The following is a 12001-nucleotide window of genomic DNA, read 5'->3' as shown; positions in this document are numbered from 1 at the left end:
CCAAACCAAACTGGGCTGCACCAAGAGCAGCATGGCCAGCAGGGTGAGGGAGGGGATTCTGCCCCTCTGCTGTGCTCCAGCGAGACCCCACCTGCAGGGCTGCATCCAGCTCTGGGCCCCAGTAAATTGGATACAAGGAAGGACATGGACCTGTTGAAGTGAGTCCAGATGAGGCCATCAAGTTGATTAGAGAGACCTCCTGTGAGGAAAGGCTGAGAGATTTGGATTTGTTCAGCCTCGAAAAGAGTGGACTTTGGGGTGACCTAATTGCAGTTTTCCAGTACCTGAAAGGAGCCTACAAGAAAGAGAAACTTTTTATAACTGCTGGAAGTGACAGGACAAAGGGAAAGAGATTCAAACTGAAAAAGAGTAGGTTTAGATTGGCTATTAGGAAAAAAGCTTTCACTGTGAGTGTGGTGAGGCACTGGAACAGGTTGCCCAGAGGAGCTGTGGATGCACCATCCCTGGAAGTGTTTAAATGCCAGGCTGGATGGAGCTCTGAGTGAAAGGTGCCTCTATCCACTGAAGGGGCCTTTGAATTAGAAGATCTCAAAGGTCCCTTTCAACCCCAGCCACTCTATGATTCTGTGACCTCACAGGATAATTTAAAGGTGTTTTCTGACATTAAAAGAAAACCAAATGCAAGCTGTAAATGGGTAAGATTTTAGAGATGGATAATGTGAGAGAGGTAACAAGCTGCAGGTCACCTATCTAGAAAAATAAGAACCTTGTATTTCATGTCTTTGATTTCAATTTCTTTTGTATGAATTTCTTATACAATGATAAGATGTCAATGATATCTACTTCTATCATTGATATGAACACTTCTTCAAAACCTATATAAAATATCTTGTTCATCATAACAGTACCAAAATGCCTCCCAGGGGTAAATGTAATGATTTACTAAAACCTAACATCAAATTTTGCTTCAGGTTGTCTGCTAGTCTCTCCTGAAGTGGACCAAAGACTAATTTTCTCCTTCCTGAAAACATTTCAGCCATTAAAACGTGTACTTTCATTCCACACTGGGGGGTAAAACTGACCCCTCTGACTTTTCCACCCTCCTCCTGAGATAACCCTAGTGGTACATGGCTGCAAAGTGATACTTAAAGCCATTTACCCAAACATGAAAAATGCATGATCTAGTGTCTGCTTCTTAACCCAGTTATGACAACTGCCAGAGAGACATCAAAGAACATTTCAGGGAATGTACCAAGCTATGCTGCCATCACACAGGTTTTGCTGGAAGACTTACCCAGATACCGTTTCTTTCTTCTAACAAAATATGCTTTGCTTCGCTTTGCTGCTGATGTCTGTAAGGATGTAACTAGGTTAAAAATATCACATATTGATTTCAGCTCTGAAGTCAAGACAGCTAAAGATTTAGAAAGCAGGGAAGAACCCTGGCTGTAAGAAATATACAGAAAGTTCTCAAAAAGTAGAACAAGCAACACTATCATTCTCTCTGTACTTCCCATGGCTTATCTGGCAGTACTAACAAAGCAAGATGAATGCTCAGAGCCTGCATCAGCCAAATATCCCTGTTGATGGACAAAAGAGAAAAAAGGTATGTCCAGATAACAGGGTAATGTGATAAATGCAGATGCCTAACACCATAATGTAAAGGACATTTGCATTCTTCTAACGCAAAGAATGTGAATATGAGAGAGGATAAAGAATCAGGAAACCTATTCCTTCCATTTACCTTTTCTGTGGCAAAAGTGTTCCACTCAAATAGGAGAAACATGTTTTAAGGGTTGTTTCTTTGTTTGTTTGTGGTTTGTTTGGGGGGGAGGTTGGACATTTTTTGTCTTGAGAAGACTGAAACCCTCATTCCTAGGGTGACTGCTGGCTAATGAGTGAGAAGCACTGGAGGAATGGAGATTGCATTCTTAATCATTGAAGCTATTTTCTATTAATTTCTTTTCTGCAAAGATTCATTGGACCAGAAGAAGCAGATGCGAGAGAGCGAACATTAATCCCTAACAGAGGCCCCTGGGTTCTAGTCTTTGTTTCAGGGTTAGTTTATATTATACACGGCGACTGTTTAGTTTATAATACAATGCTGTATTTAGTATCTGGAGCCAAAGACTCCTGCTTCTTCCCGAGCATTTGAAGCAAGGTGATGAAGAGTCCTTTCTGTTTCTCCCACATGCTCTGTTGCACTCAAAGAAACTTTAATATTTTAGACTTATATGAAGCAGCTTCAGCAGGAAAGACTGGAAAGGTACTTGCTGCAGAAGACATACAGGTTGCTGGTCAGAGCACAGAGGAAGGCAAATATGTCTTTAAGCAAAAGTAAAAATTACCTGAGACTCCTTTAGTTTAGGTGAAGCCCATTGAAACCAGGAGCAGATGCTGTCAGCTGCAGCTCAGCATGGAGCAAACAGTCTGCAGATGGGCTGGAGGAACTAGAGATGAACTAGATGGAGCAGCCTCAGAGAAACAGAGTGGACACATTGGCTGTTGAGTCTGGGAGCTCAAGGGTAAGAACACATCAGAAAAGGGCAAAAAATGCAAAAAAAGTGAGTTTTTAGAGATTTCCTGTGCTTCAGGAGCCAGGTGAGAGCCAAGCTGATTTTGAGGACAGCAATTTTACTTTCTGTTTCCATACCATTTTGTCAGTTTAGATCACAGAATCACAGAAATTCTAGGCTGGAAGAGACCTGTAAGATCATCGAGTCCAACCCATGTTCTAACACCTCAACTAGATCATGGCACCAAGTGCCACATCCAGTCTTTTTTTAAACTCTTCGAGGGATGGTGACTCCACCACCTCCCTGGGTAGATGATTCCAGTATTTGACCACTCTTTCTGTAAAATACTTCCTCCTTAATTCTAGCCTGTATCTCCCTTGGCACAGCTTGAGACTGTGTCCTCTTGTTCTGTCTGTTGTTGCCCGGAGAAAGAGGCCGACCCCCAGCTCACCACAGCCACCCTTCAGGAAGTTGTAGAGAGTGATGAGGTCACCCCTGAGTCTCCTTTTCTCCAGGCTGAACAACCCCAGCTCCCTCAGTCGCTCTTCATATGGCTTTTGTTCCAAGCCCCTCACCAGCCTCGTTGCTCTCCTCTGGACACGCTCAAGTAACTCGACGTCCCTCCTAAAGTGAGGGGCCCAGAACTGGATACAATACTCCAAGTGAGGCCTCACCAGTGCCGAGTACAGGGGAAGAATGACCTCTCTGTTCCTGCTGGCCACACCGTTCCTGATACTGGCCAGGATGCCATTGGCCTTCTTGGCCACCTGGGCACACTGCTGGCTCATGCTCAGCTGACTGTCAACCAGCACCCCCAGGTCCCTTTCCACCTGGGCACTATCCAGCCACTCCATCCCCAGCTTGTATCGTTGCAGGAGGTTATTTTGGCCAAAGTGCAGGACTCGGCACTTGGACTTATTGAACTTCATCCCATTAGATTCTGCCCATCCATCCAACCATTCCAAGTCCCTCTGCAAAGCCCTCTGTCCCTCTAACAGATCTACACACGTTTCCAATTTAGTGTCATCTGCAAATTTGCTAATAAAAGACTCTAAACCCTCATCCATGTCATCAATAAAAATATTAAACAGAACTGGCCCCAGCACAGACCCCTGAGGGACACCACTGGTGACTGGTCACCAGCTGGATGCAGCACCATTCACCACCATCCTCTGGGCCCGGCCATGCAGCCAGTTCTGAACCCAGCAAAGAGTGCTCCTGTCCAAGCCACAGGCTGCCAGCTGTCCCAGGAGTGTGCTGTGGGAGACAGTGTCAAAGGCCTTGCTGAAATCCAGATAAACAACATCTACAGCCTTCCCTGCATCCACTAGGCGGGTTACCTGGTCATAAAAGGTGACCAGGTTGGTCAAACATGATCTACCCCTCCTAAATCCATACTGGCTGGGTCTCATACCTTGGCCATCCTGTAAATTTTACGTGACGGCGCATAATATAAACTGTTCCATTATTTTGCCAGGAACTGAGGTCAGGCTAACTGGTCTATAATTACCAGGATCCAGATGTAGCTGAGCTTCCCAGGCAACATAAGAAGTTCCAGTTTGGGGAATTCAAGTATGCATCCCACTGAGATTTGGACACATTAAGATGTGGACATGCTCTGCACTTCAGGCACAGCCTCCTACGGAGGCAATGCTGGCTGCACATGAGCTCTTCTCTCCCTCCCCACACATATCTCTCAAATGCTCTGGCTTCCACTGAGAAGCTTGAAGCTCTGCAAAGTGGGCTTCCTGAGAGTAAAAGCAAACAACTCTCTGTCCTAAATTGTGAGGCAATCACATCCCTGGAGCACACTGCAGGACACCTCCAGAAGCAAGCCCTAGTGCATGGCCCATTACACCAGGACCTTGGCTCCAGAATTTGAGACCAAGACATCAGTTAGAGACCATCAGTTCTCTTCAAATGGGGAAGGTGATATAGACAGTTTTGAAAAGTATATCAACATTTACTAGTGACTGTCAAAATACTGGACCACTGAAGGTCCACATGGCAGCTAGAAATTATCTATATCTGGCTATCAACCACATCAAACTGTTAAACTGTTAAACTACAGATCATTGCAGTATCAGAAGAGAGAACCAGAGAGAACCAAGGAGTAATTGGGTAATAGTTAAAGTTAATCCTTTAGCACGAGTGGACATTACATTACATGAGAAAGCACAGCAGTCTTATTGACATATACACACATACACAGTACCTCAAGAAAAATAACAGAGAAAATGAGAGGCAACCAACTTTCATTATACTTACTCCTAATCCATAGCTTGATTTAGTGAGATCAGAAACTTTCTTGGGAAAAAAATAAATTTAATTAAACTTTACTGAATGAACACTGAGGAGGCATGATCTCCATTTAAAGACTTCAAAATCCCCACAAGTATTAACTAATATTGCTGCTACATTTTATTATAATTTTGTTCAAAAAGACTGATATGTTTGCCAATGTGGAAGTCTAGAGTTTTTTATTTCCCTGTCCCCGCAGTCACTGATAAGTAAACAATAAAATCCAATAAGTATTATGTATATAAAGGCTGCTGTAAAAGGTGTGGACAGCACTAGTAGCAAGGCTGGAACACAGAATTTTTTCCATCTTAGCCCCTAACAAAGAGTAGAATTTACTGTCATCTTTTGAATTCTATGCTTTAAGCATATGGGAAAAATCTTAAGGCTCTTTAATTATAATTATCAGTCAAAGTACTGAATTTGCACAAGATGTTTTTAAAATATTTTCAGAGGCCCTGAAAGGCTGAGAAACTAGGCTTTCCTGCATTTTCTTTCTATTCAGCTTTCTGTGAAAAAGAAAATATTGTGAGAAATAAAGGGACAGTTTTCCCACGGGCTCTTTCAGTACAAAGGGAGAATGGCATCACTGTTTTTTTTATTTTGTCTCCAGTACAATACCCTCCTATCCCATCAGCACAATTTTTCTTGTATTATTATTACTACTGTGGAGATAGTGAAAGGCAAGAATACAACATTCACAGGCTTGCCAAGTGCAGCAGATTATGTACATGAATAGCTAACTGCACACTAGGGGGTATGATTTAGGTCACATTTCTTGTTTCATTCCAAAAGGTTATAGATTTTTAAGCCATTCATTGTTTAATGCACAACACAGTTTACAGTCATAAGCACATATAACCTGAACTATCTTTTCTCAGATTTTGCAGAAGTAATTTGTGTTCCTAGGCAATGAAGACTGGCAGAAGTTGATAGTGTGTAACAAAGTGCTATAAGCGTGTGACAAAGCTCTATGAGCAGTTTGAGCGAAAAAGGACAAAGAATTAATTCATTTAGGGACAAGCTAAGATATGAAATAAATCAGAATTATGATACAAACCACCTTCTGGTTCAGCAATTGCTTAAAATGTAACTAGAAACAAACCGATTAAAGAAACAATGTCATATGGCTTTGAATAGTGAGATTAATGAAAATAGCAAATCTTTTATATTACTTAAAGAGAAGATAAACATGTATTATGAAATAAGTCACATGAGTTTACATAGTCCCCCAACTTTGTGCTGTGAGAATCTGAGAAGAAATTCTTTCAAAAGGTCAGTGTCAGTGGAATAGCCTTTAAACCAGGACCCACAGGTTCAAATATAAGGAAACATTAGAGACAGCCTGGGTTGGTCTGTTGTTCTGTTGTTTTTTGTTTGGTTGGTTTTTTTTCCCTGTAACCCTGCTTTATTACATATTTTAATTTCTGGAAATATATAATAGCAATCATTTGAAATGTCTTTGCCCCAATTACCAAGTGACCTGGTAACCACTCTGATCCTAACAGCACTGGCCTAATGTGCAAAACACGAAACAAGGGCATGCCTTGAATAGTAAGGATTTAATACAACTCTCTCTGCCCTTTAAAAGCTAAGATCTGTTTTAATGGGTACAAAATGGAAGGGGTGAATAGTTTAAGGCAGGAGAAATCCATATTTTCCCAGCATGTGGTCTAAGATCTCAATGATTAACTTTCAATACTCACACGGCACAGTTTCAGTACTAACATAGCATAGCTTTCTCTCTCAAATTCAGCCTGAAAATATTAGAATCAAGGAAAGCTTGATATAAAGTGATATAAATAGATAAGAAATATATCCTCTATTATACTTACTTATATTTAATCATAGTAGGCAGTTTTGTGTCTTTGCCTTACAATAAATCCCCATTGTCTGAACACAAAACACACTGCATCTTTCTGCTGGGCTGAAGTGCAAAATTAATAACAGAGGAACAGGATTTGGAATTATTTGTCCCATATCACAGCTAGAGGGAGAAAGACCAAGGAACTAATATAATTTCTATGCTAGGGAGAGAAAACAAAGGGGAGGGGAAGGGAAGGCCAGTAAGAAGGGAATGTGATGTTAAGACAAGTATTGAGTAAAAGAGAAAAGGGTAAGCCTCAAAGAATGATAGCAAGAGGTAAAGGAAATTTGAAGAAAAGATACCACTTCACAAACAAAAAGTTAGATCCTTAAAAGATTTCTTCTGTATTGGTTTTCTGCTGAGTGGAATAAATGAGCCTTCTCCTTTAGTCTAATTATTGATTAGTTATTCTAGGGCCAAGCAGGGACAGTCAGCCAGCATCTGGGGAACACACAGGGGAGAACTGCACTGCTCCAGAAGGGCTGCCAGGAGGTCTGTTCCTCAGGTTGATGTAACTTGTCTCTCCAGATCAGCTGATCCACATGCATGGGAGCTGGGTTAAATATAAAACATGTACTTATACTGTACAATTAGGAGCCAAGAATCACAAGAGACATCTAAGCAGCTATTATTCATCAGGTAACACAGACATCTGCACACAGGTCAATGCAGCAGTTAGACAGGGACTCATAAAAACTCTGTTAAGTCAATGCAAAGCTCTCCTTTCCTTCAATAGTGTTTGGAGAAGTATCATGGCTTTCAGACAATGAGGGCAGCTGACTTCTGCCATCACTCTATAAGCTCTGCTCACCACCAGAGAAGTCAGAGAGAAACTCCCGTTACTGTCAGCAGAGATAGGGCTGAGACCTCTGTCCTGAAACCTGAGCATGGAGTTCCAGTGTGCTGCCCACAAAAGGCTTCAAGAAACCATCACCCCTGCCCCATGCCTTCTCCATGCTGCACTGCACTCCCAGATATTCATCAGCATGCTTTTGCCTCAAAAGGTACAACGAAAAGTGCTGAAAATGCGCAGTAAAAAAAATAAGGGGTATAGTTTTAAGTTCAGGAGGAGTTGGTACATCACCTGTCACAGATTATCAGAGGTGTCTTGTATCTGTAAGATCTAGTGGCTCACACATTAGTCTGCTTCACAGCTTCCTGCAGCTCCTGCCATCTGCCTGGAAGTAGCCATCCTCCCAGAAAAGCTGGCAAGATGATGCCACGTAAAATGAACAGTATGGGGGAGCAAGCTCATGTATACTGTCTTATTTTGAGGCTTGCAGATGGCCAAGTGAACAACAGCTCCCAATGTCATCTCCAAGTAAAAAGAGCTAGCACACTTTTAGATGGATTATTATCAAGTAGCAAAGGGACATATTGCATCAATCTGAGAGTTAGACTGAGTCAGGGTCTTTTGGTTAAGCAGTATCATTCCTGCATTACCATTTCTGCCTGCTTACAAACAGCTGAGGGGAGACCATTCAAGCCCTCACTTGAAATGAAAGCCCCCATATGGACATGTCCAAATGTGGGCATGTATATGGACATGTAAATGTGGGCATGTATATGGACATGGAAATGTGTACTCACCTGCAGGACTTGTGTTATTCTGACAAACAGAAATAAAGCTGCACTGGCAAATGCACAGTTTTACTAACACAAGTTGCATCTCTACTAAGGGCATTTTGCCATCATATTCCATCAGTATTTTGGCTGGAAAATGTCCCTTTTAAACACAGATTACATCTAGAGTCATTATGGTTTGTTTCATTTAAGGTTTTTAAAATAAAATCGGGAAGTATCAGATGAGTATTGCACTGAGAGGTCATTATGACTGACTATGGCTGCAGAAAGCCTGAGACTTTGTATCTGCAGATGTGAATTACCCTGTGTACCTCAGTGAGGATTTCAGTGTTACTTCCCTCCAACTTCTCTAAAAATTAAAGCCCAGGGAAACAACAAGGAGGATCATTCTGTTAACATCTCACCACCACCTCCAAGCAGCAACTTATTTTGGAACTAGGTGTTGGTAACTCCGAAAGATTCCAGATTACTACTTTTGCTGCTGGTCAAACCAAGCCAAAGAAGCTCAACAGGACACTTGAGGCATAGCCCAGGTTAACAAGCCTGAGTAGTCCTAAGAAGTGGCCACAAATATGTTTAAAATCTCTGCAAGAAGTTAAGTTTGAGGAACTGAAAGATACCACATTATTAACTGATTCACCAGCAGGACTAAATAAAGCTTTCAAAAACAATACTGCCTTTCTATACCCATATGTTTTTTCTATTTCAATCCCTTATCTTTTTCCCTTCCAGCCCATTTCACATCATTGTCCAATATCCTGCAATGGTGGTGCCTCCAACACAGCCCATCAGATGGAGCAACCAGCTCTATCTAGAACTCCCCCTCTCTCTTCTTGCATGCTGGAAAACAGAGGGCAGCAAGGAATGCCTTTTGAAACCTGTCTTACAAAAGAAAAGAAGACCAAGGGACTGAATGTGTTAATTTATTTGAAAATAAGGCAGGTAAGTTCCTGTTGCCTGGTTTAGAGTACCTACCCTGAAGACAGCTGCTAAAGAAAGGCTTTTATCTATGGGAGGCATAACAGGAACCAGAAACCTGAAGTTGGAAAAATACACTGAAAAACAAACACATTTCAATAATGAAAAAAAATAGCCACTGAAAGGCATCACAAAGGAGGGCAGCTCACTGCCCTTCCTTCTATAGAAAGAGCTGGAAGGTCAGCTTCTTAATTTAAGATCTGCTGGGTACAAACTTCCAGTAATCACTGCATGTGTAAGGTGTGGTTTAATGCTGCTCCTTTAAAGATTCCTCTCCTAAACTGTGAATAAGGCAGCACTACAGTTAGCGAATTTTTATGTCAGATTAATTAGAGGCAGAAGTGCTTAGAGCTGAGAGGAATCTAGCCAATCTAACTCTAAACCTTTTGGATCTTCACATACCTGGCCCTCAGAAGTCTTGCTCAACAAGGAGGATGATGGTAAGACCCAAACTTCAAAACAGTCTGTTCACAGAGAAGGTGCAGAAGGGGCAACACATTTTGTATTTTTACAAACTATAAATTAATGATTTTGGGAAAAGAAAACAAAGCAGAGAATGCACTGGTGTCACAGTGAGCACTCTCATGGGGACAAGACCCAGATGCAGCCCCAAGGTTTGTGTTGAAGAAACCCATTCTTGCAGAAAAATGCTGCAGAGAAATTATAAAAGGAATTTTATCTGCCTTCACTAAATATGAAGAATGTGACTAGAGATGCCATCTCAAATGAAAATAAAAACAGCAACAACAAAGAGATCTTAAAAGAGTCAGAATAGCTAACATGTAAGTTTTCCCCATTAACTTGGCAAGAACAAACAAGGCACTTCAACAAAGCACATTGGCAGTACCAGAAATTAAATGCCCCGATTGCTCTGATAACAACATCTATCAGGGGACAGGCAGTCCTGGGACCTGGGACTTCCATTCTGAAACAGGTTTTGCAGTCCTGTGCTTCATGATATTTAGTGCAGTTCCCAATGTTATTTAAAATCCTCATGCAGAAACGAAGCACTAACAAAACCCTGCATGAAAAGATAAATTTTCAGGTGCCAAAGTCACATGCCAACTTCATGTCAGGTCCTTCCATCTCATACCCTCTATATCAGCAGGCTAGATTGCTTGATCTGCCAAGAATCCTTATGTCATATGCATTTATAGCTCAAATCTGTACTTTCTGTAATGGCAATATTGACAGAAAGACAAACTTTGTTCTAGTCCATAAAACAGGGGCTTTGTCTAGGAAATCTGGGGTCTCATGTTCTCTGCTGACCATGGGGGATTCCCGGGATGATGTAACTGCAATAACATCTTTTTGAAAATCTATTTCACTGGACTACCAGTGAAAAAAAGGCCTCTGGCTGACTCCCTCCTTCTCTCACCCTTTTAGGGAATGACCTTAAGAAGGGGGAAAGATCTATTTACTGTCCGCTGTCATCCTGGACTTCAGCAAACCCGCTACCGCTCACGCTGTGTGAAGAATTACAGATGAAAAACTTTTACCACCCCCTTTTGCTTTAAGCTGTTCGGCGCTCAGGCACCAGCTGGGAGCCTGCGGCCGCCACTCACAGCCGGGGCCGAGAGGCGCCCCAGGGACCGGAGCAGGTGCCGAGGCCGGCGAGGCTCGCTCACCGCAGCCCTCCCGCCGACGAGCCGCCAGGCTGCCAGAGCCACCCGCGGGCAGGCATGCCCGCTCACCCCGCCGGGGATGCCTGCTCTCCCAGCCAGGCATGCCCGCTCGCCCAGCCGGGGATGCCAGGGATGCCCGCTCGCCCAGCCGGGATGCCCGCTCTCCCGGCCGGGCCGCCTGCCCGGGGAGCGCCTCCGGCGGCCGCACCAGGCTGCGCGGCCGCTGCGCATCCCGCGGAGCGACTCCCGCCCCGCTCCTCCGCCGCCGGCGCCGGGCCCAAGGGCAGCCCCCACTGCCCCTCCGGTCCGGCCCCGCCGCGTCCCGGCCCCGCCGCGTCCCGGCCCCGCCGCCCCGCGGGTGCCTCACCTCCGCCGGCGCGGGAGATGCGGAGCGGCTCCGGCGCCTTGCAGCACTCACCGAGCCCTCGCCGCCGGGGGAGCAGAGGGATGCCCCGCTGACTGAAGGGCTGCTGCCAGTAGCTGCGCCCTGCCGAGCCGAGCCGAGCCGAGCCGAGCCGAGCCGAGCCGAGCCGTGCCGCCCGCCGCTGCGGCAGGACCGCCGCCGCCGGCTGAATATGCTGTCTCACGGTGGACAGGCTCCTCCCGAGAGCTGCTGCTGCCGCTTTCCTCCTCCCGCCTCCTCCTCCTCCCCCGCCCGCGCGCCCCCGGTGCACACACCCCCGCCGCCGCCCGTGGGACCGGGGCGGGGCCGCGGCTGGCGCGGGGCAGGTGGCGGCGGCGGGGCCGGCTCGGGGTCCCCGCACGGCCCCACCGCAGCTCCGGCCTGAAGAGCGCCCGCTCGGCTCCGCGATGCTCCCCTCGCTGTCACCCCCGCGGTGGCGCAGGGCTCGCCCCGGGAGCAGCCGAGCCGGCAGCTTCCCGGCTGTCAGCACGACTCCGGCATCACCGCCAGCCCCGCGACAGCCCCGGCAGCATCCACCGCCACCCCACAGCATCCTGACACCATCGCAGGGCAGCAGCCGTCGGCAGCATCGCCACCGCCATCCCCGCGGCAGCAGCTGGCAGCCCCACAAAGGCTTAGCCATGGCCCTCTGAGCTGCCTAGGATATCTCCAGGCCAGCCTCACCAGCACCCCCACGGCAGCCGGGCCATCCATCAGCCCCGGTCAACTGTCATGGCACCAGGCTCCTGCTTGGTCCTGTCCCTTTCTG

General features: G+C 45.5%; 1 protein-coding gene across 6 annotated transcripts in view; it reads right to left on the bottom strand.

The window, feature by feature from the left end:
- DYNC1I1 (dynein cytoplasmic 1 intermediate chain 1) overlaps positions 1-11346 on the bottom strand; it is a 187372-nt gene extending 176026 nt beyond the window's left edge. For 3 of the 6 annotated variants that reach the window (XM_063151717.1, XM_063151753.1, XM_063151762.1), the window contains exon 1: positions 11197-11346. The gene's annotated coding sequence lies outside the window, so the exon portion shown is untranslated. The remainder of the gene's footprint in view (positions 1-11196) is intronic. The other 3 variants (XM_063151744.1, XM_063151733.1, XM_063151723.1) reach the window with 3 other exon arrangements.
- Positions 11347-12001: the final 655 nt, after the last annotated feature.

The sequence above is a fragment of the Melospiza melodia genome, chromosome 1 (assembly GCF_035770615.1).
Source record: "Melospiza melodia melodia isolate bMelMel2 chromosome 1, bMelMel2.pri, whole genome shotgun sequence".
In the NCBI taxonomy this organism is placed as follows: domain Eukaryota; kingdom Metazoa; phylum Chordata; class Aves; order Passeriformes; family Passerellidae; genus Melospiza; species Melospiza melodia.
The sequence above is the reverse complement of the archived record's forward strand: the minus strand, read 5'-3'. Positions and strand labels throughout refer to the sequence as shown.